Source organism: Leopardus geoffroyi, chromosome B3 (genome assembly GCF_018350155.1).
Source record: "Leopardus geoffroyi isolate Oge1 chromosome B3, O.geoffroyi_Oge1_pat1.0, whole genome shotgun sequence".
NCBI classification, from domain to species: domain Eukaryota; kingdom Metazoa; phylum Chordata; class Mammalia; order Carnivora; family Felidae; genus Leopardus; species Leopardus geoffroyi.
Window position 1 is genome coordinate 15,202,475 of NC_059337.1, and position 22,571 is coordinate 15,225,045.

Genomic DNA, 22,571 nt, shown 5'->3' on the forward strand with positions numbered 1-22,571 from the left:
ACTCATTTGCTCCTTAGAGGTTGGTGCATCTTAATTTTACATGTGCCTTCAGGAAAATATGCTTAAAATATATAACCTATCACTCAATCAACAAATATTTAACTGGGCAGTACTAACTACTGTGCCCTTTCATACACTGAGCCTTCAGACATGAACCAGACCTATCTCAGTCTCAGATCAGTAGGACTTTTTTATTTTCGTAAGTCGACTGTAGGGGTCAACAAATAACAACCATACCAAAAAGAAAATCGAGCCGAAGTGTATCATCTTTGGTGCGCAAAAGATAGCTTCAAGAGGGCTGGGTGTGGATGCCTGTCCCCATCCTAACCACTGAACGTCCCCACACCTCTCTTTCTTCATCAGCCAGTGCTGGCCATTTCTCTTTGCTTCACCAACTTCTTACCGCATGGGCTCTCTCCACGGAACTAGTAGTGTGAAACACAACACAGCGGTGAGTACCAACAGGTGGATGACCAACTGGGGGGCTAGATTTCACGTCTGCGCTCTTCGTGGGTAAGTGTCTTCGTTTGGTGCCATGTTGGGACATCTGGAGATTCCTCTGAGCTTGAAGGATGAAGGATTCTCACAGCATGTGAGCTGACTGTTGGGGGTCTTTCTGGCCCGGCCAGAGGTGTGGGAGCTCAGGAGCCAGGTACAAGGGGGCTGAAGGGAGGTAGCCACCCAAATCTGCTTTGGCATCTTCGGGGTCAAGTGCATTTATCCAAAGAAATAAAGAAGAGAGAGGCGGAAGCCCAATAACTTTAGAAAACTAGGAGTGTGAGTCAGAGGCGACAGAGGAAAATTGCCACTGAGTAAAGTTAACCTGTGCAGGAGGTAGGAAAGGGAGTAACAAGTCCTCAAAGTGTGATTAGTCCCCATGCCCTGCTCCTGGCTGCACACTCCGTCAAGCCTGTATCTGGTGTGAAACACTTTCTACTCATGGGGACGTGCCGTCACCCCACCTGCATTGTGATTTGGAACCAGCCCACTTGTTAGAATACAGCCGCTTCGTCTGTCGACTCTGTACAAAGCCGCCTGACGTCGAACTAACAGCAGGAGAGCTATTACCTTGGGAGTTATAACACGTGAGTAGGGGTTTCACTGATGGAAGTTTCTCGCCAACGGCAGGCCCTGTGGAGAAAGAAGAGCTGCTCCAGGCATAGGCTGTGAGATTTATCTCTGCCTTGACCAGGAGAGGGGTGGGGGGGGTGTGGCTGATTCTACACGATGGGTATTGTTTTTAAGAGGGAGACTGAAGAAAGGCTGATGCACCATCACGTGAAGCCAAGAAGTCTCTTCGGCTGGCACGTGAGGAAGCCCACGGGTTAAGGTTCATGTTCTTGTTTTGTGGCTGCTGGGGGAAATCGTGGGCTGGTGGTGATTTTGTTGATGCCGCTTACTTGGTTGGGTGTCGGCGGGGGGAAGAGAGGGAGGGAGTCCATGAATACTCTCGTACCATCGCTCGGAGGAAGTCCTGCCCGTATTCAAAGTGAGATACGTCTGCTTATAAGACAGGCTGGAGGCTGGTTAGAGGAATATAAATGCCTATTGTCCTTCTCGGTGGCGGAGGCTTTATTTCCAGCCAGGAGCCCATCAGGGCCTGTCACATCAGACATGGTTATCACACATATTATGTATCCTGGAACTTGGTGAGCACGAGTTCCACTCAATTTAACTGTGTTACTCGGGAATACAATTTCCCCTGACCTAGAGGAAAAAGTGTATTCCTGAATCCGTGGATGCGAATCTATCGTAGGAACTACATTCACCAAATACCCCTCGCGTTAATTCAAGAATTTCATGGCTCGCCTCACCGTCCTAATGACACAGCGTGCGAGGAATTTGTCTCGAGTCAGCCCACGGGATTTTGCGGCGAAGCCAAACCGTGTGATTTTTTTTAGTATTAGTTTGGTGAGAATGTGCTGCACACGCACATGTACATATGTACGTATGTATGAGGGTCGTCAGGCACATGTGAAGGGATTGTCTCTTATTTTGTTCTGTATTCCCCATCGTGGTCCGTATATGTCATTCCTTGGTGCCGCACGGCAAGCTGTCCCCAAAAAATGATGGGGGCTTAAAATGATGACCATTATTATGTCTCATGACACCGTGAGGTGACCGGGCATTTCTCCCTCTGTTCATGGAATCCCCTGGGTGATGACATGGATGGAAGGTCCACGTGGCTGGTGGTTAGTGCTGGCTGGGATCTCACCGGCAGGCTGTGGACCCGGACCTCGTTTCTCCAAGCACATACATGGGTTGCTTGGGTTTCCTCGGGGTCTGGGTCGTCTAAGGATAATCAACTTCTCACACGGCAGTTGGCTTCTAAGAGTGGAAACGCAGAAGCTTCTCGGACTTATCAAGGCTTCGGGATGAAACATCCCTATGAGCAGCATCTCTTCTGCCATACTTTATTGGTTAAGGTAGATCCCAAGGCCAGCCCAGTTTTATTTTATTTTATTTTTTTAATTTTTTTTAAACGTTTAATTTATTTTTGAGATAGAGGGAGACAGAGCATGAATGGGGGAGGGGCAGAGAGAGAGGGAGACACAGAATCGGAAGCAGGCTCCAGGCTCTGAGCCATCAGCCCAGAGCCTGACGCGGGGCTTGAACTCATGGACCGCGAGATCGTGACCTGAGCTGAAGTCGGACGCTTAACCGACTGAGCCACCCAGGCGCCCCATGGGCCAGCCCAGTTTTAAAGGAAGGCATGAATGTTGTGAGGTGGGGTCCACTGGGGAGCTGCTGAAGCAAATATATATATATATATATACACACACACACACACATATATATATATACACACATATACATATATACATACACACACACATATATATACATATATATATGTGTGTGTGTATGTATATATGTATATGTGTGTGTGTATGTATATATGTATATGTGTGTATATATATATATGTGTGTGTGTGTGTGTATATATGTATATATATATATACCTCTATCTGTACTATCTGTCATCTTTCTATATCTCAGTCTCTCCAAACACTCACACGCTTGAATGTGGTCCTCGTTTTGTAAGAAGAACCTGTCCAAATGTGCTCAGCATTTGATACAGGGTCTGATTTGAGAACGAAGAAGGAAAGTATCCCCAGGTATCAGCATTGCAGAGGAAGAAAAGAGCTAAGAAATCATGTAGCTAAACTTTCTTCTTTTCCGATGAGAGAACTACCTTATTACTCAGCACCGCCTCCCCTAGACTGAAGGCCGTTTGCCCTGTTTCAGTGACAAGACGAAGGAACCATTTTGCATTGATTCAGTCATTCCGACATCAACGTAGTTGAACAGTAAACAATTGTAACACCCGAGTCAAGTAGCAGTTGCACCCTCCGGTCATTACTTTGGGATGCTGCTGATGATCTAGCATCTAAATTGGAATTACTACGAATGACAACACTGGCTCTCAGGGCACATAATCAGGATTAACATGATACATGTGGCAAGTTCCCGGGGAGAATGGAAGGCGGCATGTGTGGAAGAGATCTCGCTGTAGGTGGGGGAGATCATTCTCCCTGGCGCTAGGACATTGCCCAACTGGACCAAAACATACGCGTTTTCAAAACCTCAACAGATTTCACCTTGCTCAGATATTTTGTTTCCGCCAACAGCGACGGATGTGAACATAACATCGTCTATGAGCAAGTCGATCTATACGTTGTGTACTCAATTGATGAGTCCATTTCAACCTGTCCTCTGTTGAGTGATCCCCAGTGTGTTAGACAGTACAGACACAAAGAAAAAAGACGCCTATGCCTCACCATAAGGAGTTAGCTAAGTTAATTACGATACATCCACAGGAATTACTAGACAGCGATTGCAACAGAAGTTAGAGGAGAATGTTTTTTTAACAGCTTTATTGAAGCATAACCGATATATAGAAAACTGTGCTTATTTCGTGTATACAATTCGACATTTGGATATACGCATGTACTTGTGAAACCATCCCCATAATCAAGGGAATAAACACATATAGAAACACATTTAACACAGACAGACGCTCAGGATCACTAAGTGAAAAATAAAGAGGCCAAGGTCCATGGAACGGGAACAAACACACAGGACACGCCCGTGTCTTGAAAACCAATCTTTGTGCGTGGCAAGGAACGAAAAACGTGAATCGATGATTTCCGTTTCCTAGGCCAGTTTTCTAGGTTCCTGAGGTGCTTTTTTCCCTGTGGTTTGCCAATTTTCCACAATGCACACATATCACATGTGTGTCCACACAAAAAGGAAATAAAACTCATGTCAAACTACAGAAGGGTCTGTCTGTCCGTCGGTCTTTGCTATCCATTTGTTTCCCAACTTCTGAGTTTTCTATGTTTACCATGTCCCCAAGAAGGCGGAAGTAGTCCCGTGACACCTCTCCGTTTCCAAAGAAGGGTATCGTAAGCCATGAGAATTCTAGCACCATGCCTGTCCCCAGCGTGAAGGTACAGGACAAAAGCTGGCGAATCATCCGAGGCCCCTTGAAGCTCTTCCACGAGCGTGTGGGCCTGCACACCACCCCTCACCCTGACCTTTGCCTCGTGCACCCATATCATCACAGCATAAAGCCATTTGATTCCAAGCCACCTTTGATCAATGTTTAATGATCGGAGTTTCTGTAGCAATCAAAGACATCACGAAGCAGGAGATATTTCTGGGCTCTGCAAACACAGCTTTTTCCGTGATGCGCGCCCGTTCAATTGACGCCATTGGCATTCCGCAGCACGCGGAAACCTATCAAAGAAATTTGTTATGCTTTGAGCATGAAAGCGAAGTAAAACACAGATAATTTGAGAAACCAGGAAACTTATCAGGGATGGGATCCACAGGCTGCCTGTCAGTTGGCAGACGCGGGGCCACGGAGCGCCTGGCAGGACGGTGCACGCATGCAAATGTGGTCCGAGCAGCGCCACCGCAGCTCCCCACCACCTCCCCCCCCCCGCCCCCACCCCTTCACCCCTCCCCAACTGGAGGATGTTGCTATTCAAGGGGACTGATGAATGAAACCGGAATTGCATCAACTGCAGTGGAAAAGGCGGACAGGAGCAGCAGACAGCTGCGCGGGTGACCGCTTTACAAGTAGGAGCTATCAATCAGAAGGCGTGAAAGACCCAAATCCGGGGAAACCAGGATCCCACCCCCTTGATACTAATCCTAATAGAGTGCCAGTCACTGATGCAAATATGGGGCCGAGGAGCGTGATGATAGCTCCCGCCTTCCCCGCAGAAGGATCTCAGTGAAAGTTGGCGGCTGTCCTGATTTGCAGACAATGCCGCGCTGCAGCTGAGAATCTTTTTCGATGACAAAGATTGTGGCTGGCCTGTCTTAGACTTGGTTGAGGTCTCTTTGGGACATTTCCTCGTGGGCCGGGGCACGGATGGTTCTAGCCTTCTCCTAGCCACCACGGAGCTCAGGGTATCCACAAGGAAGGAGTGAAGCTATTGAGGGCCCAGACGCTGGTTTCTAAGGGAGCATGGCACAGGGGGGAGCTGGATCCCCCCAAATGATCTCTGTGAACTCCATTTTCTCATCTGGAAAATGGGTTGCTTACCGGTTATGAATGCGCTCTAAAGCAACGTTACCGGATAGAAATGTGTCAGTTTCTTGAGTCTGCATTTAAAAAGTAAAGACAAACCTGCCACATTTGAGTAATACTTATCCAGCCTGACTCTATCTGCCTGAGGTGTTATCATTGAAACATGCAATCCACACTAAGACGTTACGGATGAGAGCTGATGTCTTTTGTTTTTCATGTTTTTGCTTTTGCTTTTGTTTTTGTTTTTGACAAAGCCTTCAAAGCCCAGAGAGTATTTTACATTTATGACATATGTCGATTCAGTCTAGCTGCATTTCCAGTGCTCAGTTAGCCCTGTTTGGCTAGGGGCTACTGTATCCTATAGCCCAGCTTTACGCCAGGAGAAACACGATACTATTTGTGGCCGGCCTAGAATTTGTGGAAACTAAACTAGTTTACAGTGTTCCGTAAATTTAACAGATAATCTCCCTGAGATCTAAGGCTAAGAAGGTGAAGGTTTATAATTTCCTCTGCCGGGAAAAACAACATCCTCTTTAAAAAAGGTGGGGTGGGGAGCTAAAAACAAATAACTCTGATGTTTCTATTTCTACAATTCTATTCATCTCAATCAAAACTATCCGTGTGAGATAACAGGCCACTTATTTTTAGAGCTCTTTAAAATAATTTAGGAGACATAAATATACATGCCGATATACAGCCGGGATGCACAAAAAGTCGGCTTCAACCACAGATAAATTATTAACCAATATGGAATGTTAAATTCCAGGGATCCAAGTGGGATCCTCAGAATGAACCACCTCCTTACCTCATAATGACTCTCGTATTCATCCCCATTAGTAGCATTCATAACAGTAAAAAATAAAGACACACATCCTAGAACATTAATAACGGTAATCTTGTCATCTTTGAAAAATACGAGACCCGGCTACTTTGCACAGTGGGATGCAGATATTACTGAGAAAAATAATTAAAATATTAATTACACATTGGAGAGAGCACCGCCTATCGCTATTAGGTTATCATTATTGTTGTTTTATGTTGCCGAATATTGCTTTATGCAGATTTTGCTTTATAGAGCCTCTGTGAGAAATGGAATCTTTTGTGATTTTCATATTTACCCTCTCAGGCAACTTGAACTCCCTGGGACATGAATGCATGGTGTATCAGATTGAGACTATCAGATTCAGCAACCAGGAAATATATTAACCTGGCTTTGCTGTGGGCCTACACTCATTAATCTGAAACGTTGAGCATGTCCTTGAGTCAAACGGAAGCCTGGATGGAAAAAATGCGGCACATCCGTTGCAGGCACGCACTCGGTTAAGTTAATCATGGGTAAACATTCACAAGAAGCAAGTGGGAAGTTCTGTAACCGAAGTTCCACGTGTCCCCCTCATCCTCACTTCCAGGGCCTCATTTGCTTCTGCCCTTACAGGGTCCTGCGTGTTCGAAGCTGTGGTGGCCAAAGAGAAAATTGTGGCAGACCATACCACGGGAAGTGCGGGCTCGTTCAATAAAGGTTGTCCCCCGGCGCGTGGCTCCCCACTTCTCCTCTAGTAAAAAGCAAAGCAGGCCTGTCGTCATCACCTCGAGATCAGGCAGCAGGGAAGCAGAGTGGAGGAGAGGGAAGGGCAGGAGAAGTCAGGCCAGGCTCTTAGGCACTTCCTGTCCTTGCAGGAGCAAGGTCTTGTCCTTGATCTGCCATTCCCTGACTCCCCTCACCCTCAAGGTTCACTTGCGTGAAATGGGGGGGGGGGGCCGATCGTACCTCCCGCACAGGTTTGCAGAAGGTCTGGGGGATGATGTCCCTACGTGTACATGCGCGGGATACGTGCGACACAAGTGTCGGGTATTGTTCTTCTGTGTCTTGAATAGTCAGCCGCATGAAACTTGTCCGCATTCATTCAGCCTTTCCAAAAACATTGCATGGTGGTCCATTTCAGGGATAGGGTGTCGTAGATGGTTGGGAGGAGGACGTGAGGTCCCCGCACCTGGGGGTCTCAGTCTGACATACATACAAGCAAAAATACAGACACGGAAGCAAACTGACCCCAGGCCGTGGCAGAGAAGGTGGGCGGTGTTGGACTGGGCATGGTGGCACATCACCAGCGGTGGGCGAAGGACCCTGCTTTTTAATTTTGCTGTGTGGAATGTCGAGATCAATGGGTCTAGAAGCCCTAAGAATGATGATTCAGTCCTGGTTAATAGATCCAACTACCTGTTGCTATATGTATGGGAACTGTATGTCAATACATATTTAATACCCAGGCTGACCTGTTATCGTTCATTTGCCTTTTTCTACTATTTCTCTTTGGGGATTTCTACTTGAATGGCTTCTACAGCTTAGTTTTAATTTCTTAGGTGCCCAGCGGCAGGGCATTGGCATGTGTGGTTTATCTCTCTCAGGTCTCTGCTTAAGCAAAGAGTGTCTGACCACAGAGCAGAAATAGTCCTCTATCCCCGTCGGCTTCAGCCCTGGACCTTGCTCGGTTTTTTTCTTCAAAACTGCTGCTGCTACCTGAGAGTTAATATATCATTTGCTTCTCTCATTATAATATAAACTTGGGGAGGGTGGGACTTTGTTTTGTCTGCTACAGTATTCCCAGAGCCTAAAGTAATGCTTGCCATTCTAGATGGCTGTCAGTAGAGGTGTTTGAAGGAATGAACACGTAAAGAAACAAAATAATCCTCGAGAAAAGAATCACACGTGTAGGGGAAAGGATGTGGACTTCAGATTGGAGATGTTCAATTTTTTTTTTTTAGTTTCTGATTTAGAGAGAGTGTGTGTGAACGGGGAAGATGAGCAGAGGGAGAGGGAGAGAGAATCCCAAGCAGGCTCCACGCTCAGCACGGAGCCTGATGGGGGGCTCGATTCCATGACCCTGGGATCATGACCTGAGGCGAAATCAACAGCTGGATGCTCGACCGACTGAGTCACCCAGGCATCCCAAGAGAGATGTTCAACTTTTGAGCCTGACTCTCCGGCATTCTAAATGTGCAGCGATGGGCGTGTTACATCATTTTGAATCTCAGTTTTCCTATGTATAAAATGGGAGGTCTTAGCTATCATGCGTAATAGTAAGAGCGCTTTTAAAATCTATTTATAGCTAGTAATCTCATACAGAGAGTCAAGCCATTTAATGATCTAAATGTGTATGACACAATTGGTTAATTTTGGAAGTCGGTGTCAGAAGTGAGATGAGACAAGCAAGACCTTGGTGCAAGGTTTCTCAAGCTGATGTTTCTCAAACATCAGTTTTAATTCCCAGGTGTTATATTTGAAGGGATCAATTTTGTTTATATTTTGTTATGTTTTCCAAGTCATTTTTTATCCATACATGCAAATCAAATAAATATTAACTTTAAGCAACGAAGCTTAGGACTACCTTTTCAGACAAGATAACTAGGGAAACATTCACACATTAAAAAAAATTCAGGATCCCACTGACAGCATTTGATCCTTGACAGATATTTTCTCTAAAAAAAAAAACAAAACAAAATCAAAAACATATTTTCTCTATACTGAACCATAATTTAAATTGTTATGTGTTTTCTGCTTATCCCTGGGTCCGTACTCCTGATTTTCTTCTTCCTCATACTTGGCTACTCTGAAGTGTAAGAGAATAGCAAAGGAAAAAAAAAATAAGAAAGGAGTTGAAATTCAAAGTAAATTTCACTCATTTTTAGGTCGGATATAGGGTTCATGGAGCAGAAGTAGTTTCAAGTATTCACAATTATCTTTGGTTTCAAATTTTGGGTCCTTTTGTTTGAATTTCAGGTACTTGAAAATGTTCAACAAATACTGAAATAGTGTCATCTCAATTCTGAAGGTGGGGAGCACTCTACAATCAGTCCCTTGCAACGATTTAAACAACGGATCATTCATTGGAAACACAGTCCCAGACAAATCAAACTTTTGACTCGACTGGTCTGTGGTAGGAGTCTCCTCCCATGTCCGTTTTTGCAAATGGAAGAGAAATCCGTGTCGAGCTGGGGCTTCCTCACTCTGTTTTAGCGTTGACTAAGATGGGCAAACGCGCTGACCTGAGTCTGTTTGTCTGAAATCCCTGAGTATAAAGCTGGGGAGTTAGGAGAGCTGGTTCTGATTAACCTATATGGAGAGTCCAATGTAAATGCTATTAAAAACTCATTGGATGGTATAGGAACTGATTACTTACCCAGGGAGTTCTAAGTAAATCGAAGCAAATTGCCTGAGATTTAATTTAACAAACATTTACCAAGCATCTGCTCTGCTCACGGCGCTGAGCTTAGAGATATGGGGTGCAGAGCTGAAGCAGACACAGGCTGCCCTCCAGGAGCTCACGCTCTGGTGTCACGGGACACACCTCCAGAAAGGGCACGCACCTTCCATTGTACCTGGGGAAGCTTTGACCCTCTGGTCAAAATCTGGGGCACATTGTCAAGGGTTTGTGGCATAGAGCTAGAAAACCACTGACCTGCATGGACCACCGTAGTAAATGCCAGAATGTCTTAGGTGGGCAAGAAAGAGGTTCCCAGTTCTGATGGAGAATACCAAGGTTTTGTTTTTTTTTTTTTTTTTTTAGAAGACAGAGGTCTTAAATGACCACTGGGTCTTCATTCTAGGGGGAGAGATTTTCCAGGCAGGGGAAGAATATAGCTAACAGTAAATCATAGCAACAATGAAGAGTTTCCCCTCTGCTGCCATTTGTTCTCAGCCCTGTACGTGTACGAACTCACTTATTTCTCATGGCCACTCTGTGAGCAGGTGGGGATATGATCCCCATTTTACAGATGAGGAAAGTGAGGCAAGGAGGTTAAGTAACTTGCCCGTGATCACCCCGCTAGGAAGTAGGAAATGCAATGCTAATCTGTTCTTTATCATACTGCTGTGCTACCTTTCAAAACCTTGAGGCGGGAAGATTCAGGATGTATTCTAATTTCTGTGCATATACTGCAAGATTGAAAGACAGCCTTGAGGAGGCTGATGAGAGGCGTGGTTTGAAAAGTAGATAGGGAACAAGTGTGCAGATATTCTGTAGGGAATGGAAACCACAGAAGTTACAGACAGATAAAATCTCTCCTTTAGGAAGGAAAGGGAGCCCTTTGTAACACAGTCCAAAGCAACGTCCAGGAAGGACCTTTCTGTAAACAGCACTGAACTTACCCCTGTTGCTGCCATGGTCTAAGGGTACAAGATGACTGCTTGGGAGTCTAGCCCTTTTTGGATGCTTTTGAAAACTGTGGCCGATGAGGGAAAAAGAAAAGAGAGAGACAAAATGTTAGATAGTCACTTAATAGTCTAGATTTCATGACCCTTCTTTGTAGTTCTAAGATTATGAATCTTGTGTTGAGAATGGTGTCAAATGAGTTGAAGATCATAAGCACGTTTCCCGTATAGAATCATTTATTCAAAATGTTCTTCTTTAAACGGTAAATAGATTGTCAAATGATAGCACAGCCTGTGTTCGTGTTAATTTCGCCATTAAAAAATGGCAGCCACCCTTAAAAAGAAATGGCACCTGAGAACGTATTTTATTCTATCCGGTAGATAGGAGATTTGGGGGGCTGCATGATGAGGCCGGGCGAAGCAGGAGTTCTGTTGCAAGTCCTTGAAAGAGGAATTAATTTGGATACTTTTTGATATTATTCCAGCAAGACATTAGAAAAATATTTTTGAAATCACGGCTATTTGAAACCACCATTGGGAAAGTAATCGAAAGGCCACGGGAAGGAAACTCGCATTATAGATTCTAGAATCCCAAAGTTGCCCAAATGGTTTCATAAGGGCAAAACTGCCGTTACAGATCCTGAATTATTCAGACCTGCGCTTTGGAGAAGCGTGGCTTTAGTATGCTGGAGATGTTGTTGAAGGCTTCTGGGGTCACCGCAGATATTAAAAATTGGTAGCAAGACGCTAGACTACTAATCAGACAATGGCAGAAGGACTCGGACACTGCGGAATTCCTAACAATTCAAAGAGGATCTGGTCGATAGCATTTTTAAATACAGAAGCAACACATCCACATCTAATTAGTGATACATTTGTGCGAAAAATTCTCCAGCGTCCATCTCAAGTTTCTGGAAGCCACGAGCAAGCAGAGCTTTGGTGTGCAAGAAAAAGCATTCTAATGGCTGGCCTGACGGTAGAGTAACCCCTACAGTGAAGTTATAATTACAATTTTGTCAAGAGAGTAGGGAAGTCAAAGTTTCACAGGGAAAAAAAAACCTATTTACGGAAAAATATTATGCTTTTCATTTGATAGAAAAGTAATTATTGCAAAGGGACTCCTAGAAGATCTGGCAGACAGTCACCCCCTCTTTAATAAGTCCTTGTGGCAGCTAAGTGGGGATCAGGAGTATTCTTTATCAGGTTTGCATTCAAGTAGCACTAAATCTATGCAGGTAGGAATTAAATAGTATCTGAGTTTAATTAAAATTATAAAAAAGGAGTAGAATGGTTGGTAGACTGCTCGACTGCATTTTAACCAGTAACCTCAGACCCTAATTAGAAATGCTTTTCATATCTTCTCTGTGCAAGGGCTTAATCTGACGTGAGTCTGTGAGCGAGGGCTTGGGGACCGGTGTTAATTCTGCATTCGGTCTCGGTTTGTATGGAGGCGGGCGGCGCTGATTGACCGCACCGAAGCACGGATCCCATGACCTTGTGGGGATTTTCATGTGAGGTGTTAATTGAGAGGGTGGGTTAATCTTTGAGCATCATTGTCCCCAAGCTCTGGGCAAAGTTTGTGCTTCGTTTCCTTACTCAACAGCACATTTGATCTCCACCTTGTCCCCTCCATGGCAGTTTCCTAAGCTCACCACCAACTCTCTCTTGATAAATTTGTTGGGCGAAGATAAGCTCTTGCCCTCTTGTTTGATTTCATGAGCTTGTTTTTGTGCCCAGCTCTAAAGGGAGAGGAGTGTCTCACTGAATTATATTCAAGTCCTACTTAGAGACAGATAAATGCACACCCAGTAAAGATCTCTGCTTCTCCTTCCTGCCCCTCTGCCTGCTGCTGCCCTTCCTTCCTTGCATGGTTCAATCTCTCAGGGAAGAAAAGAAAAGACTCGTCCATTGGGAGATGAACAGCATCAAAAACAAAAAGTAAGCAGGAGGCAAATTCTAAGGAAAGGTTTCAACCGTATTCCAAGGGAGTGCTGTGAAAATGTGATTTTTTTCTTTTCTTTTTTTTTTTTATTCCTCCAGTGCAGAAAGCCCGGAGTAATCACAAAAGCAGGGAGACATTATAGAGATAGCACTTCTATAACAAGACGCATACAGACGCACACGCGCACTAGAGTTTTCCTGTAACACTTGTGTAATGTACAAAAAGACAGCCCATTACTTTTGCTTTTTAAAAATAAATAATGAATGACTTTTTTTTTTTTTTCCACGGGTGATTGTACGGGCCTGTCATTTCTATCACGAGGAGTAAATTTTTACTCGAGGCAGGATTAATGTATACTGGCTGACCTTAAAAATGACTCCCAAGTGAGCAGGATGGTAGTTAAAAAAAAAAAAAAAAAAAAAAAAAAAAAAACAGCAGAAGTAATGGTGCTCACACAGGAAACACAGGGAAACAACAATGATTAAAAAAAAAAAAAGATTATGAAAAAGCACAAATGTTAGCCGTCCTTGACATGCGACGCATTTCTCTTACTTGTTTCATGACACCAGCTGTGGAGGAGTTTAATTACAATGCTTCAAGACCCTTTCTAGCGCCATTACTGAAATGCTGGGACACCCAGTGAATCACCGCGTGGTGATGGGCGGCCGCAGACCCCGCCCGAAGGGGAGGGGGGTCGTCACCACATCTGATCACACAATGGGTCACTGTGCCTCACCAGTGGCAGGCTTCCTCCATCCTCTGCCCTGACTCGGGGAAGCAAGGGTGCCTAAAGAAGGCGGAGCGAGGGCAAGGCAGCTGTCCATGGAACTTGTCACTTTCTGGGGCCATCACCACAATGAGGTTCAGACGCTGCTTTCGTAAGGATCCCTGGCTTCCTCCTTGACACCCCCTCTCCACCAGCTCCCGCCTACACTGTGCCCCCTTTTCCAGGCTGGCTTTTAATTATTTTGAACGGTATAGAGTTAATTAATATGAGACAAAAAAAAAAAAAAAAAAAAAAAAAAAGCCAAAAAACCCTCTGTTATTTGAATTGAATTCATTTCCAAGAATATTGATAAAGTAATAGTCATAATAAGTTAATGACTTTAACATTTAGAGACGTCTCATGGTTCTGATAATAAAACTAACCTTTGGCCAGCACACTCGCAGAGACTTTTGGTACACATTGACTGATTTCATACGCTGAAATCTAATCGTCTCCTTAACCAGTTCCTGGATATTCAGATTTTTCCAAACCTCGCCCGCTGTCTCTACCTTGCCAAACACATAAAGTTCTCCGTGTCCTTGCTCCCTTGGGGGATGAATCCTTTTTCTTTTAAACCTGTTGGCTCTTCAAAGACTTCGTCTTTCCCCTCTGTTACACTCTTGACTCCTCTGCAAACTAAGAACTTGGGATTATTATGCACAGGTAGGCGTTTGACTCCAGCCGGGGTTGAAATTCAGGGGACTTCTATTTTAGCCATTTGTCATGCGTTTGCCTTAAAAGAAATCCAAACCTAGGGTTTCATCACTGTGGCAGTCAGCTCCCTCCTGTCTGTGTGAGTCTTGGGGAGCGGAGGGTGGGAGGGTGGAATCAAAGTCTTAAGACAACCATCTCCATCACTGACTCCCAAGTTCAAGGAGGCTGCTGCGGTAATCCACCATCCGGTAGGTACCCTTGCTGCCGCTTAATTCTGAGCCCCGATTTCAAATTAAAGTTTTACGTTGGCTTCTTGAAGGACAAGGTTTCAGAAGGCAGGTAAACAGGCTGGGCCTGTGCAAAGGGGATACAGACAAAGAGCCAACAGTGGAGGGAAATGAGGATGTGACAGAGGCCACAGCGAGTTCAAACAAAATTTGGCCTGCAGAATGCAGGAAAAATCCCCTGGTGACAGATGCCATCTTGTGGGTCATTCTGCCATTCTGTCTCCTGCCACTTTTTATAACAAGAAGAGATAAAGGAGGACCACATTCTTAGAGGCTTGGAATTGGAAAAGTAATTCAAAGAAATGTGAGCGGAGTTGGCTCTGGACTTTCCGGGAGTAAAGCGTCTGCAAAGTATCGCTATTTTACTCCTGGGTTTGGAGCCCCAGCAAGAAATTTTGAGATGGAAGGAGAGAGGAATACCGGTGCAAGCTAACTTGTCTCTTGCAGGTGTAAGAAATGCTAGCTTCTCAACATCCTGAAATGTTGGCTTCTTCAGCAACATCTCCAAAATAAGTTCTTGCTCAGGCAAAGCCCGGACCCCAAAACTCCTCCAGTTAAAACGTGTCAGTTGCAAGGAAGGCATTGCCAACATCTGTAAGCACACGTGGTTCCTGTGCAGCCAATTTCTTTGGGATAATTCCCTTTGAACCCGCTCCCGTGTAACATACAGGTCCACAAAAATAAGGTCTCATTCTTTTCCCTCGATTTGGACTGTCCAAGAATAAAGAAAAAAAAAAAAAAAAAACTACACTAAGTAGCTGAGAGGTCAGCGTTAACAATACAGGTTATGGTTCATTTTGTTCATTTGCGAAGGACCCTCTTGGGTTTTTAGCATATTTACAGGCTATCATAGTCCAGAAACAGGCAAGAAGAGACGAGACGGGATTTTATTGGGTGGTGGAGGGGTGGATAAAGCACTCGAGGGCTAACCCCAGTGTCATGATGCACCACGCAAAATTGAGCGATTTTGCTTTATAGCAAAGTATTCTCTTCATTATGAAATGACTTAAGGAAGAGAAGCCCCGATCTCTGTGTTGCATCAGCCAATGCAATTTTATTATATTTGGTACAACTTTGTCTTTAGCATTGATGCATAAAAATATCACATCATTTTGTAGACAATTACATTTGGAGTGTACATTTCATTGTCATGTACGTAAGTCTTCAACAGGGTCTGTGTCTCTTGTTTCTTGTGTTTCAAAGGACAATTAACTTAATAGCGGCCGTAAGCCTTTATGGGAGCTTAGTTCAGAGGCAAATTGTAAGTGTCTGTGAGGTTGGATTCATAGGTCTGGCCTTCCCTTTGGTGAGTTCCAGGTCTTTATAGGATTCAGGGATGCATTCCTGACAGCGGGGATTATGTTGCATGCCGGGAGGATTCCTCAGCAAAACAGTTGGATACTTCTGTGGAACCCCAAGTTTCCTACTGGGGTGTTATTTTTGACATAGAACAGGGACATTGTTTTTGAATTCTTCATGGGAAATTTTGACATTTTAATAAAGGGCCAGAAGAACTTCATTAAAGGGTCGTAACGCCAGGTTCATATTAAATCTGGTTCTTTCTTTGCTTCTTGGTCTTGCGGCCTCCCTCCCCCCGCCCCCCAACTTTTGGGAGGAATATGGAACAGAGCAAGCGAGACTGCTTCCATTATGAACCAGCTTTGTGATCCCAGCCCAAGGTTTTTTCTCGGGGCACGAACCATCTGGCTTTGCATGGGGTGAAAGTGTGTCAGCTCTCCCCCAGAATTTCAGCATCAGGCAAGGGGTGAGGGCGGGGGGCCTCCACTGGAGAGCTGGCCTCTGGCCTATGAACCTCTCCACCTTCCCACCAATTCCCCCAAAACAACTCTGCGAAAGACAGGAGTCAGCCCCTGAAAAGCATACCAGGCATTTTTAAACACAACCCTGACATTTCCTCAGCATTTCCATAGCTGAGACTTCCCGCGCACAACCTCCCCCCCCCCACCCCCCTTCAATCAAATAAGGCACCCGCTCTCTCATGCTACTGCAAAGAAGGAAGAAAAAAAAAAGTTGGCAATTTAATTCAAACAAAAGAAGCTTGAAATCTATAAGCACAGCAACTCCGAGGCTTCTGGCAAATAGAATTCTAATTAGTATGCTGTATTTTTCTTTTAGACAGATGAGCGATGCCCCCTATTGACTCTAGCGGGCAGGCTGGTAAGGGGGGAAAAAAAAAAAAGAGGGGGGGGGCAGGTGGGGGCTAGCCAGCAAACACTGCAGATTGCAAATTATATTGCAAACCTTGCCAAGTCCCGGCTCTTGGCATCAGATTTTTAATGACACCCTGGAAAAAGGAAAAAGAAGCCCTCCGCTAAGGGATAAAAATGAAGGGTTTTACACCGCGATAAGTCTTCGCTTAAAACCCAAATGGCCAAGCACACATTAGGGTTTTAAAATATTCATAGATAGAAGTGAAAATGAGGATATGAGGAAGTACATTTGTTGCTTGGTCAATTGACAACTCATTCTGCATATTAATACCGAGGGATGATCTAATTTTAAAGGGAAAGGCTATCCTTTTTTTTTTTTTTTTTTTTTTTAATGTGACTTTTGATTACTCCGAGACTAAGGGCAAAACATCACAGAAATGTCTTAGCAATGACACAGAACACTGCTTTCTTTTGATGTAGACCTGGGACTAACTACTTCTTTGGTCAAGAATTCTGGGGGCTTGAAAACTATGCTTCTCTTCTTGTGTAATCTCTCTGATGTATCTTGACTGAGCACTTTGATTTTTTTTTTCCTTTTTTCTCTCCCCCCCCACCCCCCCCCCAACAACCTTTTTCCTTGTTGTGGTGCACGAGGCCCTTCACAGTTGTAGGGTTTTATACACAAATAGACAGATCATCACAGGCAGGAAGGCCATTCCTTTTAATAATTAGGCCACCTTCTGTTCTGAGGAACCAGTTTTGCTATCTCTGTTCCCACGTGGAAGGTCTGAACACTAAGAAAAAGTAAAAAAAAAAAAAAAAAATGTGGAAGGGGAAAGCATGAGCCGCTATCCAGGCCCAGACACCATCATTCTCTGAGCAATGGGAGTCTCGTGAAATTGCTTTTCATTGAAAATCTTAAAATATATGCTCTGTACCATTCATCCATACAGACTGTATTGTAACTATGTGGGGGTGAGGGTAGGAGTGATAAATCTATTCCACTTATTTGTATGGACGTAAACTGGCTTTCGTCTTTTCAGGACAACATCAGAAAAAAAAATACTCAAAGAGTTCTAAGAACCGTTTTGACTTTTCGAGTTGAAGACCATGCTTGTCATGAATCACTTACACGCTTTCGTTTGAAAGGGCCAAAAGTCTATCTGTTGGTCTCGCCAAGCAAGGTATTTTTGCAATGCAAAGGAGTGGGAATCCTTCAAAAACAAAATGATGAGACCGAAGAAAAGCGCCAAGCCGTGGCCAACGCAGGAGGGCCCAGCCCAGGGAAAATGGGAGGTAGAAGGAGGCAGGGTAAGTTTGTTGGTCACACCGCCCGGGATGCAGTATGTGCTTAGATGACCAGGTACCAGCCACGTAAGGAAACAAAGTTCAATTCAATTCCCTCAAGAAAGAATGAGATATTTAAAAAAAATTTTTGTGTGTTTATTCATTTTTGAAAGACAGAGAGAGACAGAGCACGAGCAGGGGTGGGGCGGAGAGAGAGAGGGACACAGAATCCGAAGCAGGCTCCAGGCTCCAAGCTGTCAGCACAGAGCCCGACGCGGCGCTCGAACTCATGAACCGTGAGATCATGACCTGAGCTCAACCGACTGAGCCACCCAGGCGCCCCAAGAATGAGATATTTTAAAAGACGTTTTTCGGGGCGCCTGGGTGGCGCAGTCGGTTAAGCGTCCGACTTCAGCCAGGTCACGATCTCGCGGTCCGTGAGTTCGAGCCCCGCGTCAGGCTCTGGGCTGATGGTTCAGAGCCTGGAGCCTGTTTCCGATTCTGTGTCTCCCTCTCTCTCTGCCCCTCCCCCGTTCATGCTCTGTCTCTCTCTGTCCCAAAAATAAATAAATGTTGAAAAAAAAAATTAAAAAAAAAAAAAAAAAGACGTTTTTCAGGAAGGAATCCTAACCAAAATTGTACAGAATGCTTTTGCTGCCTTAAGGAGAAACCAACATGTGCTGGTCAAGCCTTCACAGATGTCATTAGAGTCAGGGGTTTTCTTGGAAAAAATTAAAAGAAAAAAAAAAAGAGGGACATGGGGCCCCCAAATGCAATCGGAACTCTATTTAGACAAAATAAACGCCAAAGCTATTTAGTTTAAAAAGTGAGGTTTTTGTTTTTGATATCTGTAAACTTACTTCACACATTCTATTTAAAGTAACCCCTTCTAAGTTCACCTGGGAATGGCTCAGAAATGGGGGGAAAAGATAACTTTAATTTTTCACGGCTCACCTACAAAGCGATTGCTGTTGAAATCTTGCCGTATGAGGTGGTTTGGGATGGCAAGGAGTGCTGAGCCACCACCCTCAGTTAAGCTTCCGACTCTTGATTTTGCCTCAGGTCATGATCTCATGGTTCATGAGTTCGAGCCCTACGTCGGGCTCCTCGAAGCAGCGTGGAGCCTGCCTGGGATTCTCTCGCTCTCCCTCTCTCTGTTCCTCCCCTGCTCGTGCTCTCTCCCTCTCAAAATAAATAAATAAAGCTTGAAACAAAGCTCAAAAATTAAAAAAAAGAAGTTCTGAACCACCGTCGTTGGTGACTGCTGGGAAACTCCAGGTGTTGAAATTTGAGGCCTGTCTTTATTAAAAAATTTTTTTTTCAACGTTTATTTTTTTTGGGACAGAGAGAGACAGAGCATGAACGGGGGAGGGGCAGAGAGAGAGGGAGACACAGAATCGGAAGCAGGCGCCAGGCTCTGAGCCATCAGCCCAGAGCCTGACGCGGGGCTCGAACTCACGGACCGCGAGATCATGACCTGGCTGAAGTCGGACGCTTAACCGACTGCGCCACCCAGGCGCCCGAGGCCTGTCTTTAAAACGCCATCCTGGACAATGATTCACCTTACTGGATCCCTTAGTGCCTGAGTCAGTTTTTTTTTTTTTTAATTTTTTTAATGTTTATTTATTTTTGAGAGGGAGAGAGAGACAGAGCACAAGCAGGGGAGGGGCAGACAGAGAGGGAGACACAGAATCCGAAGCAGGCTCCGAGCTATCAGCACAGAGCCTGATGGGGGGCTTGAACCCACGAGCGGTGAGACCATGACCTGAGCCAAAGCAGACGCTCAACCGACTGAACCACCCAGGCGCCCCCTGAGTCAGTATTTTTAAGGACAGTGTTGCATTTATTTGGAAAGAGGAGAGATGAGATTGGTCAAGGCTTTAGCATATGAGACCAGATGGAAAGTTTAGGGGCCTCAAATAAAGATGGTAAATGGGAGAGTCAAGTATTGCTTTTGAGAGGGATCCTGCCATTGAAGAAAAAGGGCAGCGTCCTACCAATTATCAAAACTCGCAATTACTCCTGGAAGAGCTGCTTTTCAGTGAAAAACTTTCTCCCCCTCCCCCTCCCCACCCCCACCCTTACATACTGGTTGAGTTCTGTTCACAGGTGAAGGGAGGTGACAAGCAATTTTAGCACCCAATGGCTTAAAGGAGTTCAAATGACCACTGAAGTCATATTAACTTGTCAAATTGACCAGTATTTTCTGTCATTGAAACATTAGAATGAGTAGCTCCAGACAATAAAATTGTTTCAATTATGCTGCATTAGGCCGGGCTACAAGCAAGCAGAGATGCAGAAGGCAAGAGAGGGAGCAAGAGTCCACACGTTCTAGAAGGCTGACAGCACGATTCCACTGGAAACCGATGAACTGCATACCTGTGCGGGGGGGAACCTAAGGCAGTGCCCGTGAATGAATTCCCATCAAGGGAAGCGGGCCGATAAGTCTACACCAGCCTGTCCCCCCTCGCCCCCCCCCCCAAAGAGAATGTAACTGTTCATTGTTGTAATGTTGGCTATGGATAGGAAATAGATGAAATGAAATTATCCCAAGTTATTAACGTCACAGGAAATCGGTGCTAATTATACTGATTGTTAATTGAGATTTCTTTTTTAAATAGCAACGGGTGAGGTAAAAAGGAATGATTTTCGTAGTCCCAAATGAGTGCAGTTGTGTTCACCCTCTGTCTGCACCAGAAGAGGTATTGATCCTTTGCAATCCCCCCCCCCCCCCACTTTGTTTCTCTGAAGACAGAGGCTGCCTGCAGGAGAGAAAATCCTGGAGCTGGTATGAATTCCTGCATCGTTGCAGGTTGCTGCAGAGCGGGGGAAGCCTATTCAGAGTTTCCCAGTGGGATGGCGTGCGTGTGTGTGTGTGTGTGTGTGTGTGTGTGTGTTTGTGGCATTGCCCAAACATCAAGGTTCCGACTGCCAGGCCGCTCAACTGTACTTCTATTATGCCAAGGCTCTGTCTCTCCTACTCAAGCAATGCTAGGATGATAGGTTGTTCTCAAGCCAAGAATCTTAGGGTTGGGCTGGTGGGCAAAGGGTACATACAATCATTGAACAGGACGTGTGTGTGTGTGTGTGTGTGTGTGTGGGGGGGTGGATTGATATTGTCTCCATTTTTTTAGCAAAGATCTATCATGTGTGTGAGAGGTTTATATATCTTTATAACGACCCTTTCTTCTTCATCAAGGAAAACTATTATCAAAAGAAAATACGTCCTTACTACGTAGTTACTTTTATTCTCTGGAGTCGGCATCACTGTGGTCTTTTAGGGTTGGGCTGTTTGTTTTTGTTTTCCATAGTCAGGCACCCCGAATTGGAGCCTATTCTGGTGCGGCCAAAGTTCACAATCCTTGGTACGTTATTTTCAGTCAACGACCCGCCTTGTTGTTTTGGTTTTGTTTATTTTTAAAAATTTAACTCAAATGCAGTTAACATACATTGTTATGTCCGTTTCAGATGTACTGTATGAGGATCCAACGGCTCTATAATCACTCAGTGCTCATCGGGAGAAGTGGACTCTTCATCCCCATTACCCATTTCACCCATCCCCCACCCACATAAATCATCCCTTTTTAACACATAAGTTCATTTATTTATTTTGAGAGAAGCAGAGGCAGTGCGAGTGGGGGAGGGGCAGAAAGAGAGGAGGGAGAGGGAATCCCAAGCGGGGCTCAAACCCATGAACCTGAGATCGCGTCCTGGCCGGAAACCAAGAGTCAGACGCTTGACCGACTGAGCCACCCAGGCGCCCCATAAATGATCCCTTTTTAGTTCTGTTCCATCTCACATAGCTCCTGAATGTGACAATATCCGTTGGGCATCTGTTCTAGCGCTGTGCTGAGAACTGCCAGGGCTAGGAGGATGAATAAGACACAGGCCTGGACCTCGCGGGGCTCCGAGTCAAGTGTATGTGCGTGCATTTGAGCCGGAGTATGCACCTCTGAGCAAGGGCACAGTGAATTCTGACGGAATGTAGAGTATGATTTGCCCCTTCGGTATGCCAGGCCGGTTAGAAATCCTCTCGAACTGGTTCGCCTTCCTTCCTCCTCTGTTACTCCAGCACAATGAAGGGTGTTCTAACTACCAAAATGAATCGTTTTCTCTTCAAAGTCAAACCAAGTGGTTATGCTGGGCGGCCCTGGTAACCGCCTGCCGGGGCTGTCTCTCCATCCCGTGGTAGTCACGATCGGAGGCAATCGACGTTTACGGACGCTGCGCAATTACCTGCTTAAAAACCCACTGGAAGATTTTCGATTCCACGCTCAACGTCACGGAAACGTCTGAGAATATATCGGTCTCTTCGTGACTCGGGTCATTTTGTAGTTCCTTCCCAAACAAATCCTGCCTAGGTGTATTATGCGTGATTAAAAAACAAAACAAAACTCCACGCGTATAATGATTTACTGCCTATTTATGCCACAATCAAATCCCAAGGTAATTCTATAGTCAGGACAGAGCACATACGACTCTTCTGTAACTACTGGCTTGATACAGTAAATTCAAAAGAGAGCGTCCGGGGTGAGCAGTCGCGGCTGAAATGGGAAATCAAGACACAGCGGTAGCATTGCTTTTGTCTTCATCCTGCTCTTCGAGATGTAAGAGTCTCCAGTGGGTGGGAGACCTACAATCCACCTCCCAATTCTGGTGATAACCCTGCAGGTTGCACTTTACAATTACCTTTTTAAAATGCCAATTAACCCATTCAGTGCTGTTTGGCATACTGTGAGCAGTCAGGAACAGCCATTTTGCACACTATAG